The sequence below is a fragment of the Eutrigla gurnardus genome (genome assembly GCF_963514095.1).
Source record: "Eutrigla gurnardus genome assembly, chromosome: 1".
In the NCBI taxonomy this organism is placed as follows: Eukaryota; Metazoa; Chordata; class Actinopteri; order Perciformes; family Triglidae; genus Eutrigla; species Eutrigla gurnardus.
This window is the reverse complement of record NC_139915.1, coordinates 3,597,457-3,624,494: the sequence shown is the minus strand read 5'-3', so window position 1 is coordinate 3,624,494 and position 27,038 is coordinate 3,597,457. Positions and strand designations below refer to the sequence as shown.

The following is a 27,038-nucleotide window of genomic DNA, read 5'->3' as shown; positions in this document are numbered from 1 at the left end:
AGCATTTTCTCCTCCTCTCTAAACCAACCTTTTATTTTCTCGCGCCATTTTATCCTCTTCCTGCGCTGCTCTCTTGTTTCTTTGCCAACATTCCTCCTGGTTTCTCCTCTTTCTTTCTCTCAGTATCTCTAACTGTCTCATCCTCCACCATTTTCACAATTCCGCAGCTCAGCGCTGCTTGTTTTCGTCTGCTGTTTCATTCTCCGTGCCTTTCTAGCCTAATTCCTCCTCTCTTTCCACGGCCATTTCCGTAGATTGTCTGTCTAAATGTCAGATGGCCACTGTTGGTGTGTTAAACAGCGTTCTGGTCGGAACCACAGACAGACGGACTCATGATAAAGAGTGTGGTGGGGTGAATGTGTGGTGGTGGGTCGCTGACACGGCGGTTTTCTTGTGTTTCTTGCAGTGGAGAGAAAGAAGATGATGTATGAAAATAGAGAGACCATGTTCAAAAATGATATGGGGAGTGGAGGGGGGGGGGGAGACTTACAGGGAAGAGAAGTGAGATAAGAGGAGTAGAGGGAGAGAGGCGGAGGAAAAACAGGAGAAGGAAATGAAGAGAGCGGAGAGCTGGTGTGTCTACATGCCTCTAATCTGCTGATGGTTGAGGGGAAGCAGACAATAAGCCATTATCTCTCAAAGACTTAGCGTTAGCTGCAGCAGTATAGCACTGCTACTGCTAGTGCCAAAGCAGCTTACAGCACAGCGACGGGATGCACCGACACCCACATGGGAACATGATGACATCACAAAGAAGATATGAACACACGCAGCCTAATAATAACAATACATATATGAAGATCCAACATGTGAGGGATCAGAGAGTTATCATCTCTCATGAAGAAGAGAACTTAACTCTGCACACTGCTTTAGCATCGTTAACGAGGACCGGATGTGCAGCCTGACCGTCACCAGCGGTGGGCAGGAGACACTAAAATACAGAGATATTGGACCTCATACTTAAGTACTTCAGTGGCTTGTATGTGTGATATTTTCCACATTCACCATTTTCCTCGTATAAGTTTCTCTTAATTATGAACACAATCTTCGAGTGGTCCACATATATGCAATTAGTCTGCTGTGATCCAAGCCTAATTTACTTATAATGGATGGAGTGCATAGTTAATTACTCGAAGCAATTGTAAATCTAAAACCCTGTATTAATTACACTTGATATAATTCTGTGGACATCATCCTGTTTGACTGTGCAATCGGGATTCTAGGCTAGTTTAATTCTACATCTTTACAATATCACCATTCATTTAAATTGGTTGTTGACTTACTGGACAGAATGCGTTGCCCATTACGGTGGATTTGAGCCGATTACTAATTTTCCCGCGCGGCACGATTGCATACAAAGTCAAGATTTTTGGCAGGTGCTGCAAATAAGATGAACGGTGTCCGTTTTAATTCACGCAGGTTGGAATATAAATAAGAAAAGTAAATAAAGACGTTTGCGTTTACGGTTTGTGGTCACCCAGAGACGGGACAGTGTATGGTACAACATCTAGAGGTGCAACTAGATGACATCACGTTAATGTTAATGTAGCGGCTATGAGTGCTAACACGCTAAGCCTTAAAGGACGAGAGGACGGAGACGCTGACATACAACACACACAGAGGGAGAGCGACTTGCTCCGCTCAGGGAGACTCCACAATAGCTTTCTGTTTGCTGTTATGTTAATGTTCATGTAGAGAACCTTCCCATCATCCTCAGTCTGTTGCTCTCATGAAGCCCTTTCTTCTGTCAGTGGGATTGCAGAGTGGTGAGCATGCACAGCAACATGGGGAGGAGTGGAACATTTTAAGCTCCATAAAAGTGGGATTACATTGCACAGGTGTTCATGCTATTGTGTCGTCCAACCTCTCTAACGTGCAGTCAACAGTATTCAGAAATGATAATGAATATACATGAAAAATCCAGATTTGCAAGTATCTCTTTCAGGCTGTCTTCCTAGAGCTAGAAACAGGAGGGAGGCCAGATTTGACACCTATGCTGTTAAACAGCTGACGTCACAGCGCTGAGTAAGACCGAGAACAGAGAGGTGTCACATAGCAAGCCTGCTCCTCTCTCCCTAATTCTGATTTTCGCAGGCATTTATGGCTTCCAGAAGCCGGCTGCCATGGAGCTGTTTAGGGGGCATGAAGAGCTTTCTAAATGATGGCTAAATTTAACTAAATGACTTCCTCCACTCAAATCTGGTGTAATGTTCTCCCCTGCTCCTCTCCTCTCTGGATCTTCCTCTCATCCTTTTAGCTGTTGTCCTTTTCTCTCCTCCTTCCTCTTGCTCTCTCCCTCCCTCTCCTGCCCATTTACCTTTTTCATCTTACTCCGTCTACTGCTCCAACCGCTGCCTCTTTATCCTCGGGCTTCCTTTCCGCTAATCGTTTTGTTTTGTGTACTTTCTACTTAGGTCAGACTGTCCTGTCTCAACGTTTTCTACGTCTGAAGTCTTATTAAGGTGGCTTTAGAGACGTTCTCTTTGAACATATGAGATTAGTCAGCTGACAGCCTGTCCGTCAGTCAGCCTGTCTAATCGATCCACTTTGTCCCCGTTTCTCGCTGCAGTAATGTGCCTTTGATTGGAAGCCACAACTACTTATTATAGATGGACCTTTTACTGACAATTATGGTTGGAATATTGGAAAAGGATAATTGCTTGAAGATCAGCCATCAATGGTGACTCTAACTTACCCAACTAGCCTGCCTCCGCGATACTTTAGTCATCCACTAACGAGCTCTCTGCAGTCTGGCCTAATGACTTCATTTATATGTATATAGTATATCATTAGATTACCAAGTGTATCATGTTGCCATACTATTGTCATAATATAATGTTACATTGAAGCTGTAATTGATGTTACCTAATTTGCTGTATCCAATTATCATATTTATGAGTTTGTGATTATCACATATTATACGTGTAATATATACATGTGGTACACGGTAATATAACTTGATATCAAAACTCTAATTTGGTGCACTTTATTATTTTATGAAGCCTATGACCCACAGAAAAGTGTGAATTAATGTATAAGAGATTACAAATGAATACCATAATATAATAAAATATAATTATAAAATATTAAAGCTCTCTTCTGAGCGAATCCTTTCCCTAACCTTAGAGCAGTACCACACATACACATCAGACATGAATATGTATTACTGAAGCTTATCGTGTGGGAGCCCAACAGGAGCAGCTGGATAACACTCGTATGTCCACGACATCAGAGTTAGATCGTCCTCTTGACACCTTGATAGATTGCCAATACCTGATGCCATTGCATGGGGGGAGGGCATGTCCATGCCATTAGTGGTTATAGTAGTAACAGCAGTATCATTGTGTGTATTTGTGTTTTATATAAATGTACTTTTTGTCCCTGCTTTCCTGAGTGGACAGCGATTCACTCACCTGCCTCCACCAGGCGGACTGACAGCTTTTTACTGAAACTAAAGTGCTTTTGACGTTTGCGCCGTGCAGCAAACAACAGTGTGTATGGATTAATGGATTAATAGATTGCATTTCCCCACCCAGTGTAGTGAGTGAGGGGAATCTGCCTGTAGTAATAAACAGACTGCAGTGAAAACGGGGTTTGACAGGTTGAATGGCAACGAATATAGATTAAAGCAGCATATTACGTTTGATTAAATCATGTTATTTTGACTAATTCCAGAGCAGCGCTTCACTTGCTGTGCATGTGTGTTTGAGAGAGAGGGGGAGATTATTGCAATCACTGTTCCTGTAAGTTATTAACAATCATATTTTCAAATATTAATGATATGCACCTGTTTGGAACAGTAACAACTCTAGTTATGAGTTATATTTACAATATATTTTTAATAATAATGATAAAGTATAGTGACCATTCTAATGTTGATAAAATCATTTTATAATTTAATTTAATATTTTAGACATTAATGGGAGGAAAATATCGACCATGGCATCGTGAGCACCGTCGCTCCCAGAGATCATTGTCTGTCTGAAAACTCTTACAGAAAACGTTTATAAATTGTTGTATCTCCTGTAGAATCTGCATGACTTCTAATTTAATTGCTACACTTCTTCAGGGAGTTTTCAGGTATATTTTTGTGCTGGTGAAAAAGTTTCTGGTTCTGATGTTAAAAGCTTCCAGATCTCACCATCGAACTCGGTTCTCCTTTTTATACATTTGAAAAAGATGAGTGAAAATAATAATGATATGACATGAATGGAAACCTCTGAAGATACTGTATATCTTGCTAACTGTGCATAACACATCATTTACATGCAGTAAGCCTCCAAAGGGAATCAATCTGCAAATTCCAGCTCAGCAGGGTATTTCTATTTCCACATCCTGCTCTGTCAACATGACTGATGCGTTAATCAGAGTATTATGTACAGTTGAATGAGGTTATCATTGATTAATGCATCAGATTGAGAATGTCATGTAAAATGTGTCATCTGCCATGTTGTTTTATTGAAAAACTGAATAAAAAGTTATGTTAAGCCTTATTTGATACCATTAGTAATCACAGTGTATGATGACAGTCATCGTAGTCATCTTGCATGCCAATTGAGAATGATACATTTTAATTAATTGGGAATTGCATTGTACAGTAAAATACGGTCTTCATGTTACAATCCTGAAATGTGCTTAAAGGACGAGTAAACTCATTGTAATTATAACATCTGAAAGACTCTTACTTGAGAATGGTTTGGACTGCAATGGTTAACTAATTATTCTCTTTAAAAAGCAGCTGTAGCTTATTTCTCTCCAATCTAACCGTGCATTAGCCTGTTTGAGTTAATACATCAATTCTCCAGAAAAATGCACTTTACAAAATGAGCTCATCGTGGTGACTGGGACCTTTGTCTCTCCACTTAGACCTGTTAAATGAAAACGTGAGAAAATAAAGCCACAACATTACTGTGGTACCAGGAAGGTCCAAGTCACGCTATTAAATCAAAACCTACTGAAAGTGGAAAAGCACCCCGAGTCCTTAAATCAGAGTAGTCAACAATTACCAGCTCACATACTTTACCCTCTGTTTTACTGCCTCTAGTATGAAAGGACATAAAACAAAGTATTACTACTGTGCAGATTGTATGGCCTTTTCTCAGCACGTTATTTTATAGATGCTGTGATGAATGTGACGGGAAATAGACAATGAATACTGTTAACACAGCTCTTTGTTAAATGTCTTCCTGTTTCCATCTTTTATTTGCATGGTTGTTCATGATACGTAATATGCACTTATTCTGAACTAAAGTGATACAAACCCTCAAAGCTGCTGTTAATTTACTTGTAATGTTTTATACATCTTCATGTAGGGACCTATCTAACCGAGGCTAATATCAATAATCAGCATTTGACGTGAATGCACCATTGCTATTCTGATTTTGCATCACAAAGAGCCTCACAGTCACGTCTTCCATCATGCAGTATCTATGATGACATGGAATACTTCTACACTGTCATGAGTGGGTCAAGGTGGAGAGTCAGCTGACAGATCTGTCCATGTTGCCACCTTGTTTGTATTTTTGAGAATACTTCATAATGCATGGAAAGCAAGACGAAACAGCAGCAGTGACATAAGTCGGATTCTGCTTACTGCAACGCTCGCAGAACAAAACTGTTGACTCTGGTCTTGTCGTCCGAATCTTTTCTCCTCTTCTTTCTTCCACTCCGCCAAGCTATGACAACATGACAGGAGTCAGAGAATTCTGGCCGGCTGCATTATTACTCAGAGTACAAGTGTCCATGTTCACATGCAGTATTTCCTCGTCCTCCCATTCCTTTCTCTTTAATCTTCCGAGCAGCAACGATATCGTTGAGATTGAATCCTGTTACCATCTTCTGCGTTTGGTGTTCAATATGTCCAAACATCAGTTCCATGAAAACAGACACACCAGTAGGTTTCCTACCATGCAGGGCATATTATTGACCTGCATCACCAATGACATAATCATCAATATAATAACGGTGGTACATGAATGAAAAACAAATGCAATGACTGGATGTTCGACCTGTGAATAGGAGTAGCTGGTCCACCTCGGAGCCAGTTGTGGATCGTTTTGGGGCCTTACACTGTTCACTGTAATCAGGCAGACAAGTAAGCCGTGGAAGTTGTAGCATTTATCAATTATTCACAAGACGAAGAGAGATGAGGACGGTCATCGTTACTAATCTTCCCACAATGCATTTCACAACGAGTTTGCAACTTCCTGTGGAGATGCTGCGTGAATCCAGGCCAACATCAGAGTACTGCAGCGATGGCGACAGCCCTCATTTCCCATCATGCCTGCCTGCTACAGGACTGAGGAGTATACGTTTGCTGTTTTAGAAGTGACATAAAGTGATCGTCCCCTATATGACACTATAGAAGTGACATAAAGTGATCGTCCCCTCCCCTATATGACTCTATAGAAGTGACATAAAGTGATCGTCCCCTATATGACCCTATAGAAGTGACATAAAGTGATCGTCCCCTATATGACCCTATAGAAGTGACATAATGTGATCGTCCCCTATATGACTCTATAGAAGTGACATAAAGTGATCGTCCCCTATATGACCCTATAGAAGTGACATAAAGTGATCGTCCCCTATATGACCCTATAGAAGTGACATAAAGTGATCGTCCCCTATAGGACACTATAGAAGTGACATAAAGTGATCGTCCCCTATATGACCCTATAGAAGTGACATAAAGTGATCGTCCCCTATATGACCCTATAGAAGTGACATAAAGTGATCGTCTCCTATATGACTCTATAGAAGTGACATATAGTGACCGTCCTCTATATGACCCTATAGAAGTGACATACAGTGATCGTCCCCTATATGACTCTATAGAAGTGACATAAAGTGATCGTCCCCTATATGACACTATAGAAGTGACATAAAGTGATCGTCCCCTATATGACACTATAGAAGTGACATAAAGTGATCGTCCCCTATATGACACTATAGAAGTGACATAAAGTGATCGTCCCCTATATGACTCTATAGAAGTGACATACAGTGATCGTCCCCTATATGACTCTATAGAAGTGACATAAAGTGATCGTCCCCTATATGACCCTATAGAAGTGACATAAAGTGATCGTCCCCTATATGACACTATAGAAGTGACATAAAGTGATCGTCCCCTATATGACACTATAGAAGTGACATAAAGTGATCGTCCCCTATATGACACTATAGAAGTGACATAAAGTGATCGTCCCCTATATGACACTATAGAAGTGACATAAAGTGATCGTCCCCTATATGACACTATAGAAGTGACATAAAGCGATCGTCCCCTATATGACTCTATAGAAGTGACATAAAGTGATCGTCCCCTCCCCTATATGACCCTATAGAAGTGACATAAAGTGATCGTCCCCTATATGACCCTATAGAAGTGACATAAAGTGATCGTCCCCTCCCCTATATGACCCTATAGAAGTGATATAAAGTGATCGTCTCCTATATGACCCTATAGAAGTGACATAAAGTGATCGTCCCCTATATGACTCTATAGAAGTGACAAAGTGATCGTCTCCTATATGACTCTATAGAAGTGACATAAAGTGATCGTCCCCTCCCCTATATGACCCTATAGAAGTGATATAAAGTGATCGTCTCCTATATGACCCTATAGAAGTGACATAAAGTGATCGTCCCCTCCCCTATATGACCCTATAGAAGTGATATAAAGTGATCGTCTCCTATATGACCCTATAGAAGTGACATAAAGTGATCGTCCCCTATATGACTCTATAGAAGTGACAAAGTGATCGTCTCCTATATGACTCTATAGAAGTGACATAAAGTGATCGTCCCCTCCCTTATATGACCCTATAGAAGTGACATAAAGTGATCGTCCCCTATATGACACTATAGAAGTGACATAAAGTGATCGTCCCCTATATGACACTATAGAAGTGACAAAGTGTTCGTCCCCTATATGACCCTATAGAAGTGACATAAAGTGATCGTTCCCTATATGACACTATAGAAGTGACATAAAGTGATCGTTCCCTATATGACACGATAGAAGTGACATAAAGTGATCGTCCCCTATATGACACTATAGAAGTTACATAAAGTGATCGTTCCCTATATGACACGATAGAAGTGACATAAAGTGATCGTCCCCTATATGACACTATAGAAGTGACATAAAGTGATCGTCCCCTATATGACACTATAGAAGTGACATAAAGTGATCGTCCCCTATATAACACTATAGAATTGACATAAAGTGATCGTCCCCTATATGACACTATAGAAGTGACATAAAGCGATCGTCCCCTATATGACTCTATAGAAGTGACATAAAGTGATCGTCCCCTCCCCTATATGACCCTATAGAAGTGACATAAAGTGATCGTCCCCTATATGACCCTATAGAAGTGACATAAAGTGATCGTCCCCTCCCCTATATGACCCTATAGAAGTGATATAAAGTGATCGTCTCCTATATGACCCTATAGAAGTGACATAAAGTGATCGTCCCCTATATGACTCTATAGAAGTGACAAAGTGATCGTCTCCTATATGACTCTATAGAAGTGACATAAAGTGATCGTCCCCTCCCCTATATGACCCTATAGAAGTGATATAAAGTGATTGTCTCCTATATGACCCTATAGAAGTGACATAAAGTGATCGTCCCCTATATGACTCTATAGAAGTGACAAAGTGATCGTCTCCTATATGACTCTATAGAAGTGACATAAAGTGATCGTCCCCTCCCTTATATGACCCTATAGAAGTGACATAAAGTGATCGTCCCCTATATGACACTATAGAAGTGACATAAAGTGTTCGTCCCCTATATGACCCTATAGAAGTGACATAAAGTGATCGTTCCCTATATGACACTATAGAAGTGACATAAAGTGATCGTCCCCTATATGACACTATAGAAGTGACATAAAGTGATCGTCCCCTATATGACACTATAGAAGTGACAAAGTGTTCGTCCCCTATATGACCCTATAGAAGTGACATAAAGTGATCGTTCCCTATATGACACTATAGAAGTGACATAAAGTGATCGTTCCCTATATGACACTATAGAAGTGACATAAAGTGATCGTCCCCTATATGACACTATAGAAGTGACATAAAGTGATCGTCCCCTATATGACACTATAGAAGTGACATAAAGTGATCGTCCCCTATATGACTCTATAGAAGTGACATAAAGTGATCGTTCCCTATATGACACTATAGAAGTGACATGAAGTGATCGTCCCCTCCCCTATATGACACTATAGAAGTGACATAAAGTGATCGTCCCCTCCCCTATATGACACTATAGAAGTGACAAAGTGATCATCCCCTATATGACCCTATAGAAGTGACATAAAGTGATTGTCTCCTCCCCTATATGACACTATAGAAGTGACATAAAGTGATCGTCCCCTATATGACCCTATAGAAGTGACATAAAGTGATCGTCCCCTATATGACCCTATAGACGTGACATAAAGTGATCGTCCCCTATATGACTCTTTAGAAGTGACATATAGTGACCGTCCCCTATATGACTCTTTAGAAGTGACATAAAGTGATCGTCCCCTATATGACACTATAGAAGTGACATATAGTGATCGTCCCCTATATGACCCTATAGAAGTGACATAAAGTGATCGGCCCCTATATGACACTATAGAAGTGACATAAAGTGATGTTCCCCTATATGACTCTATAGAAGTGACATAAAGTGATCGTCCCCTCCCCTATATGACTCTATGGAAGTGACATAATGTGATCGTCCCTTATATGACCCTATAGAAGTGACATAAAGTGATCGTCCCCTATATGACACTATAGAAGTGACATAAAGTGATCGTCCCCTATATGACACTATAGAAGTGACATATAGTGATCGTCCCCTATATGACCCAATAGAAGTGACATAAAGTGATCGGCCCCTATATGACCCTATAGAAGTGACATAAAGTGATCGTCCCCTCCCCTATATGACTCTATGGAAGTGACATAATGTGATCGTCCCTTATATGACCCTATAGAAGTGAAATAAAGTGATCGTCCCCTATATGACACTATAGAAGTGACATAAAGTGATCGTCCCCTATATGACCCTATAGAAGTGACATAAAGTGATCGTCCCCTATATGACCCTATAGAAGTGACATAAAGTGATCGTCCCCTCCCCTATATGACTCTATGGAAGTGACATAATGTGATCGTCCCCTATATGACTCTATAGAAGTGACATAAAGTGATCGTCCCCTATATGACACTATAGAAGTGACATAAAGTGATCGTCCCCTATATGACACTATAGAAGTGACATATAGTGATCGTCCCCTATATGACCCAATAGAAGTGACATAAAGTGATCGGCCCCTATATGACCCTATAGAAGTGACATAAAGTGATCGTCCCCTCCCCTATATGACTCTATGGAAGTGACATAATGTGATCGTCCCTTATATGACCCTATAGAAGTGAAATAAAGTGATCGTCCCCTATATGACACTATAGAAGTGACATAAAGTGATCGTCCCCTATATGACCCTATAGAAGTGACATAAAGTGATCGTCCCCTATATGACACTATAGAAGTGACATAAAGTGATCGTCCCCTATATGACCCTATAGAAGTGACATAAAGTGATCGTCCCCTCCCCTATATGACTCTATGGAAGTGACATAATGTGATCGTCCCCTATATGACTCTATAGAAGTGACATAAAGTGATCGTCCCCTATATGACACTATAGAAGTGACATAAAGTGATTGTCCCCTATATGACCCTATAGAAGTGACATCGCTTAGAGCTGCTGGTCTCTTATTCTGTGCTTTTTCCTCAGATTAGGAGGTTGGAGAATTCTCTCCTGGACAAGCTATGTGAGGTATTTTTAAATTACCCAAATGTATTGTAAATTACCCAAGCATCTCTCTCTGCACAGTATTCTTTAAAAGAAAGTGAATTTATTTTGGACAACACATACACAGATACCGATTTATCTGTGATGAAATCGCTCTACTCCTTTGTCATTTTTTTTTCTCTTGCTGGAGAAGAATGATTGCATGCAGACTCGTTTTAACCACTCAAATATTCTATGCTTCGCTAAGGTAAAGTATTACCTAATTATTTCCCCCATGCAATCTATCTCTGAGGGTATTATGCAGAGCTGTTCAGCAGTATTTTTCTGTAATCACTCATTGCTGCTGCAGAGGAACACAGAACAGAATATAACCAGCTGTCAATCAGGGATGTGCTTTATCCAGTCAATAACAGCCAATCAGCTCTCGACTTTAGTGGGAACTTTTTGCTGATGTGAGTCTTCTCGTATTCGATGCCTTTTGAAGGGATCCACAGGAGATCCACCTCGACTGCAAAATACCAAAAGCCATCTCCAGCTACGCACATCTGCTTACATCCCAGCTAACAGTACATGTCATTTATTTTACCACTGATGCGAGCCACACATTGAGGCATGGCGAGCCGCGCAGTGAGTAACACTGACTTAAAGGATAGCTTCACCATTCTCCATCCTGGGGCTTACTAATGTATCGTTCATCGTCACTCATCACATGATTGCAGGACAGGCTATGTTCTAGCTTTTGTTTGAATCAACTAAAAAGGCTCAGTGTGCCACTAATGTTGGGTCGTACCGAGTGTTGTTGAAACTCATCTACCTTTTCAGCAAAAGGGGGAGGAGCCTGCCGTGATAATGTCCTCCTGGCTGAACCCGCCTGCCTCCCTCCTCCCAGCCTCCCCGCTCTTTTTGCATGAATTTTTGACTTACTGTTGTACAAGTAGATCTTTCTCAATGAATTAAAAAAGAAGAAGGGATTTTGTGACGAATGACAAAGAGCTGTTGAGAGAGAAGTTAAAATCCTGTGTGAACTCTGACGTTTCCATCCAGGATGTTATATGGTGAAGTGGTGTGTGATAGCAGTAGCAGCTCCCGTCATGGCTATCTTGCCAGCCTGCGTTTCCTGGGCCAATGCATAATGGCATCTGTAATGGCTTCACAAATGAACAGCTCCATATCTTTAGGATTAAGGCTACGTTGCCTAGTTTTTAATTGATAACATTACTAAAGCAATAGCAGTACTTGGATGTTCAGGTGGGTCTTCAATAGGGTGATGCTATCCGTCTTGTGTTGTCCCCGAGTGACAAGGTCATATATTTTCATCTTCTCTTCTGCTTCTGTTCTCTTCTCCTCTCCTCACAGCCAACTTGTCAGCCATGTCAGTGATTTACTGACTCCACACACATTCGTTCTGTGACATTAATCCCGAAAAGTGACAAGCAACAAATCAAGCTTCTTTTCTGGTGTATCTAAGAAAATCTCATTGAATGTGTGCCGACTTGATTAATATGCATATTAACATATGATGGCCTCAAATCAACTCTTTGAAAAAAAACAAGTAGACTTTTGAATAGTAAAACATCAACATGCCCTCACTTCTGTGTTTGTAAATGAAATGTAACTGTGGCAGCACACAGGGTAATATTCCAGGCCCGGGAGGGGGAGCTCTGCTGCTTTGGACCATGATTATAATTCAAATTTAAGTTTGTTCATTTTTTTTTTGCTTCTAATATTCCAGAGTAAAGTGATTATGGAGGTTATTCATTCTATGAGATTGCATTATTGTGCTTAATTGAGTGTGTTACTTTACTGATTGCAATTTTAAACAGGAAAATGGATTACATTTTACCTATCCTTTTTTTTAAAACAGGAGAACGTTCATCCCATCATGGTAGGTCACTGTGGCAGAGCCCAGTAAGTTTTTCTGCTAAACAGCCACTGCAGCAACATGATAAAAAGCTCACTGGGTGTAAAGTGATGCTTATGCAGCTGGCAACACTGTCATGTTGCTAGCCTACTTCTGGTGAATCCTCACATCATAAGAGTAGTGATCATATTTCATGCTTTTCTCCTCTCCTGGCTTTTTCCTTCCTCTCGAGCAAATTCTAAATTATGTATTGTGATATTGCTTGTAGAGGCAGAGCTCAGTGCTTGGGCAGACGATGGGACCCATACAGTTACAACATATGTTTAAATCCATCGCTGTATAGTGAGAGGTGAAGTAACATGTGTGATGTATGCATGTGCATCTCTCTTTGCTGCTTGTCACAACTTTCTCACAACGATCAGACCCACCTGAGATGGAGTCAATTAAACCGACTCAGACTCATGGGCACCGACCTGGAACAGCGTGGCATTTGACACGTTCGCTACGTGGAGTGTCAAATGTCTGGTGACTGGTGTAACCACAGGTTTGATGCCCTATATAATTCAACTGTTCAATGACATTTCAATACAGAGATTAATGCAACATTTTGACTGCTACACTTGAATCCTTTTTGCAGCTGTCATAACGCATCATAACTCAAACCAGAGATCAGTTACTGTGAGCAAACGTGTTTTACATCTTCATATTGCATAACCACCGTATTCAGCTGCCATGTTTAGTGTTGTAGCATGGACTCATGGTCAGCCATTTTTGGAATGAAGTCTCTGTAATTCATTAAATATGTGTATAAAACAAACCAAGCAGTGTAGTGATGAAATGAGCTCTGGATATCGGCTGATGGAGAGTAGCGATGTGAAACTAGTCTTTAATTAAGAAGCTTTGTGCATCGCTGTGTGGAAGTGACTTTGGAAAACAAAATGTCAAAAATGTGAATTGAAAACTGAACTGAATAGATTAGCCCGATTTCCCCGGATCCAGCTATTTGAGTCAGTATTGATCTGATGTCTGATATCTTTGTCTGTAGTCATAAAATGCTACTACATTAGTCTGTTGATAGCTTTATTCTTTTGGTGTAGCATTAACAGTAATTGGAGAGAAATGTGTGATTACATGCCGTCTTTGGTTGAACACAGTTGAAGCAGACATGCATCCATTGGTGAGTTGTTAACCTATGAAGACTTGTTGTTTGCTCAATCACACTGGGTCGTCAAAGGCCGTTTTATGATATGAATTTAAGCTCACATTGTCATATCTGATTTGCCGAAACAGGCCTGAAATATTGCAGCTTAATTCTGCAGTGCTTAGGCCTACCAGGGCTGAAGACCTGGGCCTGAGTACCAGGGGCCTCACAAGCTTAAAACCATGTAACGTCAGGGCTGAAGACCTGGGCCTGAGTACCAGGGGCCTCACAAGCTTAAAACCATGTAACGTTAGGGCTGAAGACCTGGGCCTGAGTACCAGGGGCCTCACAAGCTTAAAACCATGTAACATCAGGGTTTTCCCTGTCGTCATACGGCTGGACGAGCTGACGCGCAGCACTGTAGGGATGTTGAGAACGAGGATGCGTTAATTTATCCTTACAATGTCCTGCAAAAGCAGTAAGTAATATCTCAGGTCTTGGAGCGAATCATCTATCATTCCGTTGGAATGACTGGTCTGATCATGCACCATGATAAGCACTGTTCACTACACTAACTGAGTTCTACATTGTAAATATTAGGTAGTTAGCGTTAATAAGCACAATAAGTGTTTTTGCCGTATCCCAACTAGACACCGCTGTCATCCTCATCAGTTTATCGGCACCAAGCAGAGGGGAATTAGTCAATAATACAACCATAGCAGATAATAACATACTCATTGTGTTATGTTTTGGCTCAGTCGTTCTCGAGCAGAGAGAACTGGAGAATGGGCAGGTATGGGTCAGAAGGTCTAGAGCTGGCAACCCCCTGGCTAGATTAATATTTATATTGATACAGGTTATTTTCCTGTGATGTTTACTGGTTTTGAAAAGACTGGTCTTCTTGTGCTGCTGTGCAAACAAAAACCTTACTCTACTGTTGACGTATTGTCTTCATGATTGTATTTACTGATTATCATTACATCCGGTAGCTGTCCATGGACGGCGGGTTCTGAACTGAAGTTGCCTTTGCATATTATGAAGGGAAGGCAGGGCCTCCAAAACGTCCATGGCCCCAGGGCCTCAGGTTAGGACTCTGTTTATGTATTCTTTATTAGAGGGACGTGGGGGGGGGGACATCTAATACAACAGATTTCACTTTCCTGTGGAATGATCTGCTCAATGTTGGCCATGTTTGATTTAATCAACCTTCACCAGGCCTGCTGGTACACAGTTCATTCCCTAACCCTAACCCAAACTGATAAAATGTTGGCGATGCCTGAACAGAGAAAAACCCCTCCAGAAATAACTCTCCATTACATACTTGGTTACATAAAGAAATACACAAGAAGCCACCTTGCACGAGGATCCTGTATGTGAAACAACTGTACAGATTCAGAGCCAGTCTCTGGGACGCCAACTTCAATCACAAATCATTAGCATTTTCCCACCAGCAGCTCAGGGGGTCATGAGTGTCGAGTTCAACTAATCCATCCGAGACAGGCCACATTCGGTCTGTGCTCTGACCACAAGCTCTCCCTTCGGTGGAAGAGGGAAGAGACTGAACAGACATAAAAACTTAATTCTTCCTGTATCCAATGCAGATTTTAATGCCGGGAAGTAATAATCGCTGCTGATGGCCGTGTGCAACAAGTCGCCAATGTACTTTCGATGTAAAAGCTTTTATAGACGTGCTGTACACTTGGTTGTAGTTGTATGATGATTCAGCAACGATGCTGGAATAGATTTTAGTGGATCAGGGCTTGCTTGCATCTTCCATTGTTGCGTCACCACCCAATGAGTTGGCAAAAACCGTGAGCCTCTGAGCAACACAAAAACGTGACTGAGGAGCAACGATACAGTAAAGAGGAGTGGAGGGCTGTTGAGATTCTGTGTGTGTGTGTGTCTGTGTCTGTACTTATAAAAGAGAAGCAGCAACCAGTGTCTTCCAGTGTTGTGGTCAGAATCATAACAAGCTACAAATCAATGTCCAAAAAAAGGCATCCGACCACGAGGCGAGACACGAACAGACAAAGGTTGAGAGCACCCGACACGGACAGAGAGGACCAGTTTATTAGTGAATATGTTAGAAATATGACCAGCCGAAGGCTCCAGAGCTGGAATAAGAAATGAAAACAACACCTCTACTTTCACTCACTGAGGACTGTCCTGTTCCAGTCCAACACGACACCAGGCAGGAAACTGGAAATAAGAGAATCATTATTTAATCAGCCCATCAACATGCCGTGTGGGCAGAAACCCTCTAATGTGTAGTTTGGGAGAGATTTCTGAGATGTGGCTGCTCAACGGAAAGCCTGCGAGACCACTCCTGTTTGTTCCACATTGTTCTGCTGATATCTTTCCTGTTGGTTTTGGGTGTCTTTGCGTGTTTGTCCATCTCAAAGTCTGTTCTGTCGGTAATTGCATCTTCTCCAAACAGAATGGCAGTAATTTTCCTTAATGTCTTTTTTCATCATGGAGAAAATAACAGGTATTGAGCAGCCCTTTTTTACGTGCGTCTCAACCCATTAACTAGCAGCTTAGAGACGTATAACCAAGCGCGCCTCTATTACCACCTCAACCATCGCCGGGTAACATAACATGTCAGACACCTTGGCTCTGTATGTGTCTGGGTTTATTAACCAATCTCTGACTACATAGGAGATCATTTGATATCTGCTCGTTAGGTATTCAGACGTAGCATTTAGCTAATGAAGGAGGAGAAATCTCAAAGATAAGTGAGGGATTCAGTCTTTATTTAAATTATAATGTATTTTAAATGCATTACTGATGGGCACACTATAAATACAAGTGGTTTAAATGGAAGTATACAAACATGTTTGACTCCACACGTTTCACTAATTAGATAATGTTTACTGACATTCAATATAGTTCTGTTATAAATGATCAGATGTTAGTATTGTCATAGTTTTCCTTTTGTTACGTACACCGTAGGGATGTCACAATCGTACATTTAACAGTCGTTTGAGCTTTTTATTTATTTGTATTTTTTGCCTTTTAATTATTATATATTTTTTAAATATTAGAACAAAAGCCCACAACAACTTAACTACGTATGTATGGGTTTCTTTCAGACTATTTTCTTAATTTTTGTTTCTACATTAATGTCAAAGATGAAGCTATGCATGGTGTGTGTGAGTGTGTGAACTAACAGTGGTGGAATTGGCTGCAAGGCCAGGGCTGTGCTTCCCTAATAATAAAAGGTCTTTGGCTGAGTACTGACACTTGCTTCGGACAGAAATGTTGGACGGCCATCAATAACTCATGGAATTAGCGTTAATTAGTGACAGCTGGTCGGACGTGCCGTGGCGAGGCCGCGTTGGTCTCTTTAAGTGGTGAAAATGCTGGTCAGTACCAATTAAATATGAAAAGCTGCTACCTGAATGTTTTGTCCACTTGTACTCTTTGCCATGGAAAAAGAGCGAGGTAGAGGTGAGCGAGGAGTTGATTGGTCAATTAGGCGGTCCTATGTGGTGCTGTTGAGTTCTATCATTAACACACCGACAATCTAGAGCTTTCACATTAATTAACACAGTTCCAACATACATGGTGAGGTTAATCCTAGTTGACAGTTTAAACTGGAAACCCATTATATGTTCTATATCTGGTCAAAATTACAAAATAAACTATATTCAGATATAGAATGGATGATATTAAAACATGATTATCTCTAATGAAACACTGATACAGCCAACATTCCACCCAATATTGTTTTTTAATTGTTTTATTGTCTCTTAATCAGGAGTGACCCAACATCCACAGAGCTAACAAGGAAACAGACTGAAAATGATCACCAGCGTTGACAAACGCAAGATAATAATCTCAAAGACATTTTAATTTGTGTACTTAATATTCAACACTTAGCAGCCCAGTGATATGATTTGAGGATAAGTGAATTCAAAGGACGTATGCATCCTGACACACACTCCAGTCCAGTGACAGACAGTGAGAGGGAATGACAGCATTTATTACTTGCCAGGCAGTGGTCCGGCCGGTTAGCTTCAGTGTTGCCTTAAGCAAATGAGAAATAGAGAGAAAGAGAAAATGGGGGTGGAGGAAGTCAAAGGCAATGAGGGAGGTGAGGCAGGGAGACGCTCGCAAAGAGAGATTGAGAGGAAGAGTGAGTGTGAAGAGCAAACGAAGAGGGTTGAATAAAGCTTCCGGGCCCAGAAGGCCGAGCTCTCAGACATTTTAATCAATAACCGCAGCTCTATCAAAGGACAGCTGATAGGCCAGAGACAGAGGGATTGTTCTGCACTCACTGCCTCACCCCGAAGGAGTGACTCAACACTCTGGGCCGGGGTGAGACCGACGGGTGAGGAGAATGACAAGGAAAACGGGAAGGACAGAAAAAGAGCAGACAATAGACACAATTATAGAGACACAGGAGAGGGTGACGATTTTCTGCTAGCGTTATTTTCTGCAATTATGTCACAGACAGAAAATTGTTGGCGTGTGTGTGCATGTGCAAACTCAAAGTCTTTTATGTGACTTGACAGACTGCTTCAGCTCAGATATAAAGACTCTGTGAAACTTTATGTATTTATTTACGTGTGTGTGTGTGTGTGTGTGTGTGTGTGTAGGGGAAAGAGAGGCGATGCTGTTGTGTGAAAGTAGCTCTGCTGAATGTCTGATACAGAGAGCTGAGTGTGTGTCCATAAATAATAATAAATGTTTTCGGAATGTAACCAGTATTCTTTGATAAATTGGCTGCATTCCTGGATTATACCCCTAAAAGAAACACCTGAGACCACCTTTCAATGGAATCACAACAGCTGCGACCCAAAGCGGAGAACGGGCATAACGTGGGGCGACCTATGACCCTTCCCCACTTTCTACACCCTACTTGGGCCCCTTGCTCAGGCCACACCTACCTTCCAACTAGGCCTTCATTTTGCATCATGGCCAATTTTGCTAACTGATGCCAAATGATGGACACGGTTTCATCTTCATGTGGTATATATTGTCATATGACTCAGCTCATCTTACCAGCTGTGTTTTGGGAATCTCCATCAAGGATGGAAGTGGATTAACATCATTGATGAACCCTTCTTCTAATCTCTGTTTCCCTTCAGTCTTTTGTGTAAAAGAAAGAAATGATGGCGCCCTGATGGAAACCCCGTTCTGTTTAAAACCCAGAGTTGGGTTTCGGGAGGGAAACATTCAGCTCTGTAACTCTCAGAGGATTCAGAGTGGCGTTGTGTCAGCATTGGAAAGCTCCAAGCACTTAGAATGCTTTCTATTTAAACTCGCTGTGTGTGTGTGTGTGTGTGTGAACACACATGTGTTTGTTTACAGTTTAATTTCAGGCACGTAAATCCCAGCTCCACTCATTACCAATAATTAATGGGCAAGTATCTAAGTTTTGAACAACGCCATATCTTATTTTCTTGTCATTAGAGCTGTAATGTGCAATTAAAAGACACCAAACCCTGCAACATACCAGCTATATATAACAATGCTCTGAAAGATAGAGCTGTGTTTGAATTTGAAATGATTCCTTTTAAACACCCCTCTTTTGGATTTTGTTGATTGTAAATGCTAAACTTGTATCACATTTGATTTTTACTCATATAATACAACTTCACAGACTTGTATTACGCTTATATTCTTGACACAATGCTATCAAGGCTTTGTTGAACTTGCAGAAATAGAACATGTGAAAGCTGACTCAAAACAAAGGTCTGCTGCTTCATTCCACCTCCCGGCTATTGTCAAGGTGTTTGTTCCACATGTCAGAATCTCATTTAAAGCTAATTACTCCCTCCATGCTCCATTACTAGCAGGCGTCACATCAGGAGATGCACACATTCATCAGTGTCTTAAATAGTTTTTAAACATTTTGGCTGCTGATCACAGGCCTCAGGGCCAGGCAGCGCTATATTACTGTGGCCCTCAATGCAGCTCTTATAGAGAGATCTAGGGCCGACTCACTTGTGTTTTACTTTGAATTTTGTGGATGTGTGTGTGTCAGTCAGATAACTCAACATACAAAGCTGCTGGTGAAAATAGTGATCATGGGCTCGTTTAATTATTTGTTCATGGAGCCTTCAACAATTTGGTTTGACAGATATTTCCTGAACATATTTGTAAAACCTCGAGGTAATCTTGCTGAGCGGCACGTCGGTCAACGATCTAAATCCACAGCTCCTCATAAAGTAGAAGTACCTCATCTGCAGGGCCTTTCTGGATGTTTCTAATCAACTGTATTATTACTTACTTTATACCTTTTATCATTGCTACAAACGGACAGAATAAACTACCTCGTCATCGACAGGCAAATACAACAACGTCTGGAATAGCAAGCATATAGTGAAGTCTTTGTCCTTGCAGTGGGAAGCAATTCGTTCAGTTCATGAATATTAATTTGTAACATTTGTCAAGAAAATGATCACACATCCGTGCAAAATAATGTAGTGATTGATTTAGCATATGTGATATGTGCTGTCCAGTGTCAACAATCCTTCAAATATATGGTCTTTAAATCTCTTAATACCTCTACATCCATTCACCTGTAAATGTTATCTACATAAATGCTTAAAAACAGTATACAATATATGTATTTAGCCAAATTATCACCGATTTGTCCTTTAAACTTGCAATGAGTTATTGCTACATGAGGGATTGTACCTCCCAAATGGCTTCTGTAGTGGAGGTCAGCAGATAGTTTAATGATTTTTTTAAATGATTAATTGGCCAATTAACCGGCTATTATTATCTAAAACGTAATTTGAAGTCTCGTGCATTTATTGCTGGGTCGCCAGCGCTCCTCTCCGACCCCAGTCTCGGGCTGTTCAGGGCCATCATGGGGTCTTACAGTTATTTAGATTATTATCAGCAGTTAATCAAATGCCCACAGATGTTTTCAGTAAAGTGGCCCTCTGTATGTATGGAGCCAAAACAGAGATGTACAGTGATGTACATACAGTGATGTAGTGATGTACAGTGAGGTACAGTGAGCAGGGCTTGAAGACCTCCGGCACGGTGCCGGAAATCCGGCGTAGCAATATTTTGGTGAAGTGTTTTTTTTTTTTTTTTTAAAGGGGCCCTATTATGAAAAATCGACTTTTCCATGTTTTTCAACCCTAAAATAGGTCCCTGGGGTGTCAATAAGTCCCCACAGTATCAGAAAAGACCACCATCTCCCTGTTTCACTTTCTCAGTTTGAAACAAATCCTCCCGATAAACGAACGCTTTGCAGAATGTCCACTAAATGACGTCAGCACCGAATTTTCCTGTGCCTTATATGGGTCATCTGGGCTCATTAGAATCGCTCCACCTGTGTGGTCCCGCCCACATAAGCCCCATACCTGTTGGCTGTCAGTGTGATGTACATACAAACCAGTGGACCAAAATGCCAAAATCAACGGAAATTTGCGAGTTGGCAGTCCAATTGCTGATATTTACTGGCATCGTCGGAGCATCTACGATGGAAATGTGCGCACACACGTCCGTAAATGTGTGTTTGTGTGTGAGACGCACTTCACCGACAGGAGCTTTGACAACATGGGTCGCTACAGCTCAGGATATACCTCTGACCTGGGGCTAAAGTTTGGATCAATACCGACAGTCCGAGAGCCAACCACAGACACTGAAGCAGTAAGTTTCTAAATATTGTGTAACATGCCGTGTTACAGTTTACCGTTTCTTTCTAAGCATTGGCGTGTTGCGCTAAAGTTAGCATTGGCGTGTTGCGCTAAAGTTAGCATTGGCGTGTTGCGCTAAAGTTAGCATTGGCGTGTTGCGTTAAAAGCTTCCATTGTATTGATATTGAGGACTGTTAACGTTACGTAGTACTGCGGGGGCCCAAACCTGTAAAATAACGCTAGACATCAGTTTGCTTGGGAACGTTTTGTAGCTTGAATGCGGCAGCAAGAGCAGCTGATCTGTGTTTGTTTACACGCCGATGCAAAGACGACGTCACCAAACGTTTGTTTTTGCACCGCTAACGAAGGATTTTACGAGCTATTGGTGCGTCACCACATCAGTTATAGTGAAATAGTAACGTGTTCCACATTTCAGATGTAGTGGTAAACTCTGACTGTCTGTCTGACTGTCTGTCTGCTTACAGAGCAGCAGCTCACATCAGCGTCCCACACCGAGCCACCACAGCTACTGTTGGCACTCACCTGTCTAGGAGGACTACAGGCTCCTTACCCAAGTAAAGGTGTGTATCCTGACATGTAGCCTACTTGAGATCAGGTTTAACAGCAACTACTAGTAGTTGTGCAGATGTGTATTTCTATTATGTGATATCATGGGTTTCATTCCTCCATACAACTCTGTTACAGCTACTGTGTCCTGCAAGGACTTTGGTGTTGGCACAGCCATGGTTCCAGACCCGTTTCACAACCACTCCGGAGACCATCAAAGAGAGCTAGCCTGGACCCGGTAGAGGAGGAGGATACTTTGGAGGGCAGCTCTTCCTTGACTTCAGAAGAGCTTGATATGACCCTGCAGAGTCGGCCACAAACAGTTTGCGTTTGTGTTCTGAGATAACTGTGAACTTCAACTGCTGATTAATTTGACAATAAAGTCTTTACAGTAATTGTAAAATGTGTCATGGTTAATATTACTGAAGTAACGGTCAGGAAGACTGCTTAATATGTTGCATAGAGGGATTTATTTTTTATAAAACACAATTTATAAACAAACAACAGACTACTGTATTCCTCTTACGTGTAAAGCACCATAACCAGCTGTATATATATTTCATGCGTTTTGGAGAGAGAAGATTCAGACAGACGACCAGGATGTCCCACCATGCAAGCCTCTTCCTCCTCCAGCTGCTGCATCCGTCTTCTTACCTAGTGTGAATCATGATAACCGTCATGTTATGTGAATAATAATCTCAACAGACAACTTGGTGTAACAAAGTAACATTACCCGTGGTGTCTCCATGCAGCAGACGTGTTCGGTGTCTGAAGGCTGTTGCACGATTCCCACATGGTCACCTAGATGAATATAGTACAGAATTTGAGCATTTCAACAACAAATCTTGTTAATATGGTAACCTGACTGACTTTGCTGACAAGCTGAGGTAAACCTCATGTTTGAATTTTGTAACCGTAAGTTTGGCACGTAATGTTGAGATGGAGCACAATCACGTTTATAAAACACAGCACACAGCCTGTGATTCACAATCCAACACATAATTCTGGAGGACAACATGATACTGACCAAATCCTGTTGCTTGTATATCTTTATGTGTAGAGGATGACGTTTTTAATCCCGTTAATGTGATGCAAACAAACTGCCCGCATACAGGACGCTGTTTTCATCCGTTTAAATATAATGTTACGTCCCCATTTGGAAAACATGCAACTGTGAACTGTCAACAACATGGCACTACTAACGATATTAATTGTTGTTAAATAGCTCACAGATACGTTTCTTATAGAGCGAAGAAAGCAGCATTAGCGTCAGTGTGGCTAGCGCTAGCTATGCTAACACACATCGAGTTACCGTCCAAAACGTTACAGACATGTTAACTAACCATTCAGAAACGTCCTGCTGCATCCGCGGCGTAGAAGTTCTACAGGAGCTGGTCCTGGTTCTGGGTCGGAGTCCGGTTCGAAGCGGTACGGCTGGACCGCTGTTAGTTTGTAGCGTAGAACCATAACCATGGCAACAAGCTGGACGCGGACAGCACGGGGCGGAGAGACACAACCACTTCCTCAGTAGGAGCGGGATCGGGGGTGATCTCATTAGCATAAGGCTACACCCCGACAGAATCACCCGTTTGAAAAAGTGGGGTAAAAAAGCTGAAAATGAGGAGTGTGATCCACTCCGAAATACATGTTCCGATTGTTTTTTCCAGTTGAGGAATTCAAAGACCAGGTTTGGAGACATCAATAACTTATATTAACTTGTGGAAAAATAGCATAATAGGGCCCCTTTAACTGTAACCAGTCGTTTAAAGTGATAGTTCCAACTACCAATGGTACTCAGGGTAACCAAGGAGTTATAGCCAATCAGAGCAGAGTAGGGCGGGCCTTAAGTTTCCAGGCACCTCGGACCGGGACAACGTAGCCAGAGCGATTGATAACATAAGCCCAAAGGCAGCCCTGCACACTTTTCATTCAGACAAACTAATGCGACTGCCACAGTTGTTAGATTTCATCAATGAGACCAACATTAATCTAATAAAAAGAATTTAACCAGCCAGCGGCAAACCTCTAAAAGCGTGCGGATAAGTTACTTGGCTCGTTTTTCTCCCCCGGGATGACGACAGAGGTTGGCCCTGGGCGATCAGATCAGTAGACCGGCGCTGCCACCGCTGTGACAGCCGTTGCAGTAAAAAATAGTGACGTTTGTCTGTGCCCCCTCCCGCTCTGAGATTTGGTTTCGCCCACCTTGCCGGACCTGCGCTTCTCTACTGTCTCTCCCGGTCTCTCCAGGTCTCTCCCCGCATCAGCGGTGGTATGAAGAAAGCACGCGAAAAAAAGCAAAAGAATAAAAGTATCTTCCCAACAGGAGGTAGCTACTGCTAGGGCTCCAGTGCCACCACTCACGGTTGCCCCCCCCCCCCCCCCCAGCCGGCGAGTTCGACAGTGCGTGCGCGTATAGCCCCGTTCACATACGTCGCTACTCGCCCGTCACTCGCTTTCTCGCTGAATTCTACTCGCTGGCAAAAAAACCTCACTGCCGCCAGCGGCGACTTCAAGCGACAACTCTCTGTGGAACTCTCTGTTGACGGCAACTGTCAATCATCTCTATTCTACATTGTGATTGGTACTCGCTTCACTCGCATCGCAGAAAGTTAAAATTATTTTATCTCCGATCGACCACATCGCATCGCCTGTCCTGGTCCACATTCCGCTAGAACACATTCACATTCATTGACAGTTGTCTCTCAGAGATGGGCGAGTGACGACGTATGTGAACGAGGCTTCAGTCAAAACCAAAACACCAAGGAAGGCTGAGGAATAGTCACCCACTTTTATTATTATTATTATTATTATTATTATTATTATTATTATTATTATTATCATTATCATTATCATTATTAATAATAATAATAATAATAATAATAATAATAATAATAATAATAATAAACGAATTGTGTTTTAGTCATTTTTGTTCTCATCTTTTCTTGAATGCTTAAACTCCTCAACCCCATTTAGTATGTCAACATTTGTATCAGTACCAGCAGTTTGTAAGAAATTGGTCAGTAATTGATATGTCATATTTTGTTTCTCAGAATTCACCAAATTGATGCATTACAATGAAATTATTCAAAATTTTCTCCCGGGGGGCATGCCCCCGGACCCCCCTAGAGGATCGCAATCCCCCCACCATAGTCTCCAAAGATCCTGTGGGAAACACTACAAACCCATTTGTAATCGGGACAAAATACTTAAAGTTAGAGACAATTAAGGACCATGAGTCCTAACAAGAACACTTGCACACACTTTAATGTGTATTTTGTACACGTTCAAGACCCATTTTTATGCATTTTCTGAGTCGGTCAACTTTATTTTAGGCACAAACTATATATCTGGGCTGGTAAACCCAAACCTGCCGCAGTGGCTGGTGGCCAAAGAATATGTATATATATATACACACACCTGCTTCACAGGTGGAAATCTCAACCACCCCAATGTTCAACTCAAAGTTACGCCCTTGGTGATGCTAATTTCTGAGGTATTATACGTTAGCATTAAGCTAGCGGACTTTATGCTTAGTGATACTGGCTGTGTGTGTTTTGAATGTTGTTTCAAAACTATAATGTGGGTTTACTCTCAAAGTGCACCAGATTAATTCATTTAGATTGCAAATGTTCAGAATTTTCTTCTCCCCAATGCATAAAAAAATTTCAGGCACAGGATTTTTTCCTGCTTCAAGCCCTGAGTGAGGTACATACAGTGATGTAGTGAGGTACAGTGATGTACAGAGATGTACATACAGTGATGTACATAAAGTGATGTACGGTGATGTACATACAGTGATGTACAGTGATGTACATACAGTGAGGTACATACAGTGAGGTACAGTGAGGTACAGTGATGTACATACAGTGAGGTACAGTGTGGTACATACAGTGAGGTACAGTGAGGTACATACAGTGAGGTACAGTGTGGTACATACAGTGAGGTACAGTGAGGTACAGTGAGGTACATACAGTGATGTAGTGAGGTACAGTGAGGTACAGTGTGGTACATACAGTGATGTACAGTGAGGTACAGTGAGGTACATACAGTGATGTAGTGAGGTACAGTGAGGTACAGTGTGGTACATACAGTGATGTAGTGAGGTACAGTGAGGTACATACAGTGATGTAGTGAGGTACAGTGTGGTACATACAGTGATGTACAGTGAGGTACAGTGAGGTACATACAGTGATGTAGTGAGGTACAGTGAGGTACATACAGTGATGTAGTGAGGTACAGTGTGGTACATACAGTGATGTACAGTGAGGTACAGTGAGGTACATACAGTGATGTAGTGAGGTACAGTGTGGTACATACAGTGATGTACAGTGAGGTACAGTGAGGTACATACAGTGATGTAGTGAGGTACAGTGTGGTACATACAGTCAGGTACATAAAGTGATGTACATACAGTGATGTAGTGAGGTACAGTGAGGTACATACAGTGATGTAGTGAGGTACAGTGTGGTACATACAGTGATGTACAGTGAGGTACAGTGAGGTACATACAGTGATGTAGTGAGGTACAGTGAGGTACATACAGTGATGTAGTGAGGTACAGTGTGGTACATACAGTGATGTACAGTGAGGTACAGTGAGGTACATACAGTGATGTAGTGAGGTACAGTGTGGTACATACAGTCAGGTACATAAAGTGATGTACATACAGTGATGTACAGTGAGGTACAGTGAGGTACATACAGTGATGTAGTGAGGTACAGTGTGGTACATACAGTGATGTACATAAAGTGATGTACATACAGTGATGTACATATAGTGATGTACATATAGTGAGGTACCTACAGTGATGAACAGTGATGGCGGCTGTGCAGCCGTTACTGGAGCTCAGCTCTGTGTATAAAGAAAGCGTTCTATCGGTGGAGCGTTATTGTATAGCGTCGCTGGCCAATGTGGTGGAGTTGATAGATGGAGAGAGAACACACACTCACTGTGAGAGAGAAATGGATAGAGAGATAAAAAGAGGGTCAAAGACAGAAAGGCTGTGGAAGAGGGGATGAATAAGAGAC

At 41.6% G+C, this 27,038-nt stretch overlaps 1 protein-coding gene and 1 long non-coding RNA gene across 2 annotated transcripts in view; one reads left to right on the top strand and one right to left on the bottom strand.

Moving 5' to 3' along the window:
* LOC311019224 (CUB and sushi domain-containing protein 1-like) overlaps positions 1 to 27,038 on the top strand; it is a gene marked incomplete at both ends in the record, with an annotated part of 320,797 nt that overhangs the window by 10,405 nt on the left and 283,354 nt on the right. The gene's annotated exons all lie outside the window — the stretch shown is intronic.
* On the bottom strand, positions 22,607 to 23,749 carry LOC311014992. Its single transcript, XR_014597312.1, has 3 exons — positions 23,355 to 23,749; positions 22,745 to 22,812; positions 22,607 to 22,665 (listed from the first exon to the last, which is right to left on the bottom strand). It is a non-coding gene; the product is annotated as an uncharacterized lncRNA (long non-coding RNA).